The sequence below is a fragment of the Mus caroli genome, chromosome 13, assembly GCF_900094665.2.
Source record: "Mus caroli chromosome 13, CAROLI_EIJ_v1.1, whole genome shotgun sequence".
Classification (NCBI taxonomy): domain Eukaryota; kingdom Metazoa; phylum Chordata; class Mammalia; order Rodentia; family Muridae; genus Mus; species Mus caroli.
The window spans coordinates 8,581,386-8,587,054 of NC_034582.1; the positions used below are offsets into that span (position 1 = coordinate 8,581,386).

At 42.5% G+C, this 5,669-nt stretch overlaps 1 pseudogene; it reads right to left on the reverse strand.

Moving 5' to 3' along the window:
* Positions 1–298: 298 nt before the first annotated feature.
* On the reverse strand, positions 299–2,562 carry LOC110308441 (annotated as a pseudogene).
* Positions 2,563–5,669: the final 3,107 nt, after the last annotated feature.

The following is a 5,669-nucleotide window of genomic DNA, read 5'->3' on the forward strand; positions in this document are numbered from 1 at the left end:
CCTGCAGAAGAGGAGGAAAGATTGTAGGAATCGAGAGGGGATGGAGGACACTAGGAGACCATGGCCCACTGAATCAACTAAGCAGGGCTCATACTGGACACAGAGACTGAAGCAGCAAGCATGAACTCTGCAGGGGTCCACCCCAAGTCCTCTGTGTGTATGTTATGGCTGTTAGCTTGGTGGTTTTGTGGAACTCCAAACAATGTGAGCCTGTGTCTCTCTGACACTTGCCTGCTCCTGGGACTCACTTTTCCTCCTGTTGGGTTGTCTTGTCCATCTTTGATGTTAGGGTTCTGTCTTGTCTTATTGTACTTTGTTTTGCCGTATTAGGTTGTCATCTCCTGGGGGCCTGCTCTTTTCTGAAGGGAAACAAGGGAGTCTTTGTTCAGTCAGTTTCCTTATAAGTCAAACCCCAGGAATTCAAAATCAGCATCCTTGCCTGTGAGCTTCTTACACACAGCAGAAAGTTTCCACCCTATGCTCCACGATGTTCGGCTGTGCTCTGTCTGAATGGCCCTTTACAAGCCAGCCACCATCCAGTTTCACACAGATCCTCTTACCCACAATTTCACTTGTAAAGACCAAGTGTTCAAGGGTGGCTTCTTCCTGCTCTGCTGTCGCATGCAGCTTCTGGGTACTTTTGCTTGGTTTTCTTACAGTTTTTTTTTTTTTTTCAAGTTGGCTTGGACAGAATCCTCCTCTGCACACTGAAGACTGCATGCTTCTCATGGAACTTTTCCTCCAATTCATGAACTAGCCGGACTTGGAATTGCTGGAAAGATTTCAGCTGAGGAATTGGTACAAAAATTATGACAGCTTTCTGACCACCACCAACTTCAATTTCTTTGGCCACAATGACGTTGAGTCCCCGCAGCTGTGCCTTGAGATCTGAGTTCATCTCCAGCTCTAGCGTCGAGCATCGCCTGAGCGATGCCAGACTTGTTCAGCTTCTCGTCACTGGCTTCACAATCTTGGTGTTTGAGCTGCACGTGGCTTATATTTACAGAGTGACAGTTTAGAAAAATGAGAATCTATTTTCAATTTAAAAAAAAAAAGAAAGAAAATTGCTTTGATGTTGAAAAAAATTCTCCCTGATCAACAGTGTAAATCAGTAGACAGTTTCATTACAACATCCATCACCCCTCCTGGCCATTCTGTGGACTAGCATACATGGGGCCAGCAGCTCTATTCTCTTCTCAATAACTCAAGGAAAGTATATAATACTCAGCCAGATTACATCCTCTAGCAAGTGGACCAATTGTGTTCCTGTTCATTGTTTACCTAAATCTGTTTCTTCACAATTTCTCTGACAGGAAAGATAGATAGGTTTCCAGGTAGCTGGCTACAGTTATAAGTTTGTTATGTAATTCTTGATTATATGGCTTTTTCTCTTCTCATGGTGAAGAGCAGACTCCCCAGTAATGAAGCTGGAAATGGATTTATGTACTTGAGCACACAAGCCAGCAATGTTCTCAGCACTTCTTTTGCGGACGCTGCATCTTCAGATGACCTGGACAGTCACCTTCGTTACTGTGAAAGATGGATTAAGGACCTGCCCCCTCTGCAGAACCTCGGAGCTCTGTAGTTCACTCAATGAAAGGATGCTAGCCTAGCAAGTCAGATGCAGCCAGAGACAGGTAACTCAAAACTGTTAAGTATTGTTTTCTGTGTCTCTGCTGAGTCTTTGTCAAAGGGAGTTGCCCACAAAATTCTTTTCCTTTGGAGCTCCTGGTGAAACCTCACAACCTGAGGGGCAACCAGAAAGATGCTTACAGTAAGTCTGCTCTCCTCCAATATCAGATATTTACCCAAAAAAGCTAGCTCGTGAGAAATTAAGAGAGAGCCACCCTTGGCTCACTGCTGTTTGTAGGTCAGTGTTTTGTGCCGGTCTTATGCTCTGGGATGCAAATTAAATTAAGATATAATTTTTAGTTCACAGCAACCTATACTTTCACTTATTAGAAGGTAATGGCTTTGAGTTAGCTAAAATAGTAGGTTACATACAGTTATCACTAACTATAATTAATTATAATTATATAATAACTAAGATCTTATTTACAAAAAGTTATAGTCTAGTAAGGTGAGAGAACTAAGTAAATAATTTTGACAGGATGCTACAAGGACCGTGATAAAGCTCAGCTCATTTCTTTGACTTTCTTAAGACAATGTGTCAAGGATATCTCTCAAAGGTATTAGGGCCTTAGACATCAAGTGGGGGTGGGGTGAAAAGGATGCCACCAAGAAAGAGTTTCTGTTTGAGGTTAGCCCAGTCATTTGCCAGATGATGATCCCAGGGTCCTTAAACAACGCCTATCATCATTCTTATGCCGCTCAGGTGGCATAGCTAATAAGAGGTCTGCTGGACTGGCTTAATGAATCCAAGCGACCCAACTCTAATTAGCACATTTATTAGTTTAATATGAATCAATACCTCTAAAGCCTTTAAAAAGACTTTAAATCCCAAAGATTAATTAAGACCTTCCCACACTTCCTTCAAACAGTTATCTACTCTTACTCCTTGGTATAAGTCACTAATACTTCCCTCAACATATCTCCAATCATCGTGAATCTCAAATCCACCAGAATAGATGTAATTATGTTTCATTGTAAGTTGCTTTCCGGGGCTTCCTGAAAACCCCAAGGGAGGGTTAGGAGCCTTTCCCAGCCAGAATCAGATTCTGAACGGAACGACTGGGACGGGAAGGAGCTGCATTTTCAGAAAAACCCACGGTGCAGTCGTGCTTTCCAGCCACATCCTGCCCGGTGCAGCGGCAAAGGGCAGGTGGCCAGGTCCCCACTCTCTGCCTGCACTTGTTGCCTTTGTGCCTCCATCCATCAGGGCGAACACAGAATCAATACCTTGTTGCCTAGCAGGGTTTTTTGAGGTTATCGCTCCAGATCCTTCATTTGATGGATGCATAATATTGATCAAATTGACTGAGAGTTGAAAAGGCTCTTTCTGTTGCAGTCTGATGAGTTACCATTTTCTGTCAGATAAAGAAGTTTCCACAAAAGCAAGAAAAATTACTTTTCTGGGGTCTGCCTGTGCTCTATGGAAACAGACCCATAGCTGAGAGGCTTTAAGTGTAAACAGCAAGACAATTCAGGCTTCGCTGGGGAACTTTACAGGGAATTTTTCCATTCTATGAGTGTTTTCAAAACCACCGTTTCTTTTTGTAGGAAAGAATATTTAAAAGCATTCTTTGGAAACGTCAAAGCAAAGTAAAATCTATTAAATACCTAAGATGTGGTATTTGAATAACATTAAATGATAACAGTTTTCAAAAGATACAGCTACCAAAATTCTGATCTATTTTATGATAAATGTCCATTTATCCAAAATGTTCCTGAATTCTGGGAGTTTTCTTAAAATTTAGATTACAGCAAGAATTCCAAAAAATACAGGTTCTAGCTATATTCTCTCTTCATTTTCATATTTACAGCTATGTTCTCCAATAACAAAGAAGCATATATAACAAACTACTAGCCCAAACTACTGCAAAACCAAGTTTACTAACTAGGTTTCTGTATCAGTCAAGGCTACACTTCCCCCTTACATCTCTAAGATGCGATGTCCACTGAGGTCTGATGAATATACCTCTCACAGAATCATCACTGCAGGCCAAGTTTATAGAGGATTTCTCCAATCCCAGAGATGACCTTCCTGCCCCCAGACACACTGTGCTGGTTAGCTGTCTGTCAACTTGATACTAGCTAGAGTTATCTGGAGAGACAATATCTTCATTGGGCTGCCTGCAGACAAGTCTGTAGTGCATCTTCTTCATTACCAACTGCTAAGAGAGGTCCCAGCTCAATGTGGGAGGTGTCACGCCTGGTGAGGTGGGCCTGGATGCTTTAATAAAGCAGGATGAGAAAGCCAGGGACAGTAAGCAGGGTTCTTCATGGTCTCTGTTTCATTGCCTACCTTGAGTTCCTGCCCTGACTTTCCTGTATGATAGACTAAATTGTAAGCTGAGATAAGTCCTCCTCCCGCCCAGTTGGTTTTGTTCATGGTGTCAGAAACCTAACAACCAGAACACTCACTGTTCTGAAGGCCATGGAATACTTCAGCCTATACTTGAACTTAGTATGAATGAAATCGGAACACTACACGTCTGTCTGGGTTATGTGCCTCAACAGATGTGGCATTTGTGTGGCCATGTTTAGAAGTTAGTCATTTTTATTACTGAATAACATCTCATGGTATGAATATTCCACAATTTGCTTACCCAGGTTCTTCTTGATTTACACTGGTTTTACCTTTTTGTTTTGTTTTCAATGGGCTAAGACCATGTAATGTGAGATCTACATGTGTGTTTGAACTGTCACCTTCTGTGTGTGGTCTATGTGTTTTTATATGTGCTGGGTGCACATGCATGTGAAGGTGCATATAAACATATGGACACGTGCACATGGAGTTAAGTGTCTTCAATTGCTTCCACCTTACTTTTGTTGCTCTTGTTTCTTTATGCTTGAGACAGGGTCTCACTGTGTAGTTCCGGCTAGTTCAGAACGCACCATATATTTCAGACTGGCTGGGCTCCAGTTTGAGACTTGTGGCTTTGTGGGGCATTACTGTGAAACAAAACAAAACAGGTACTAAGAACCATGTGTACATTTGGGTCTTTTAGCTGTGGGGACCCCCCTCAAGGCTGATGGTTAACAGAGAGGTGGTTGCTGAAGGTTGGGATTATGGCAATTTAAAATAAAGACAACAATAAATCAGCAATCAAGTTTTCTGCATTGCTTGCTGGATCTTTTATGACAGATTCCTCCATATCATGTGACATGGTTTGACAGTATTTTACAATCAGGAGAACCTGTCAAAATAAAGGGTCATCAGGCAGAGGGGAACATGTGCACAGTCCCACACTGCTTCAGGCTGAAGCAGAAAGGTCGTCTGAACCAGCGTTTGGAGCTATGCTGTGCTGCACTTGCTGTTCATCCCAAGTATCTTCAGTGCAACCATAACTGTGAAGTTCAAGGGTCAGTCTGTTTAAATACAAGTCAAAATGCTGAGCATGCATAATCAACTAAGTGTGTATGATAGAACCTAGTGGTGAAACCCCCACTCAATTCCCTCAGCGTGCACCCAAGAATCACGAACGGATGACCATCTTGATGTAAATACATGAGGACGTTTAATTACGATGGAGCTCCAGACCAACATGCATCCCACACAGGAGATAACGGATGTCAGCCACGAGGCTCAAAAGCTAGGGGTTTTTATGGGGTAAGGGGCTTAGGGGTGTGTAATTCAGCATAGTGACACACTATTGACTTATTCAAACATTAACAGAAAGATTACAGGGCATCAGGACTTTGTTCCTGTGGGCTGGAGCCTTACCTTTGTTCACATAGCAACCAGTTGATGTATGACTTTACCCAGCGTCAAGGGGCAGTAGACAGAGGGGAGGTTCTGGCCAGGTGGTGTTGACCCAGACAAGATAGCCCTGCTTGTCTTCACATTCCTCTTTATCTTATAGGTTAAGCTGTTCCCAGGAAAGTTTTAACTACGGGGCATACCCAGGTTTTTCTTTTTTTCTCAGCCCCAGGCAGCCTCTAGGCTCACAAACAACCAGCAATTTCTGAGTACTTTATATGACTTACAGGTCTTGAAAGTTCATCTTTCTTTCATGTGCAATGGTCCAGATCCTATTGTTCTCGGT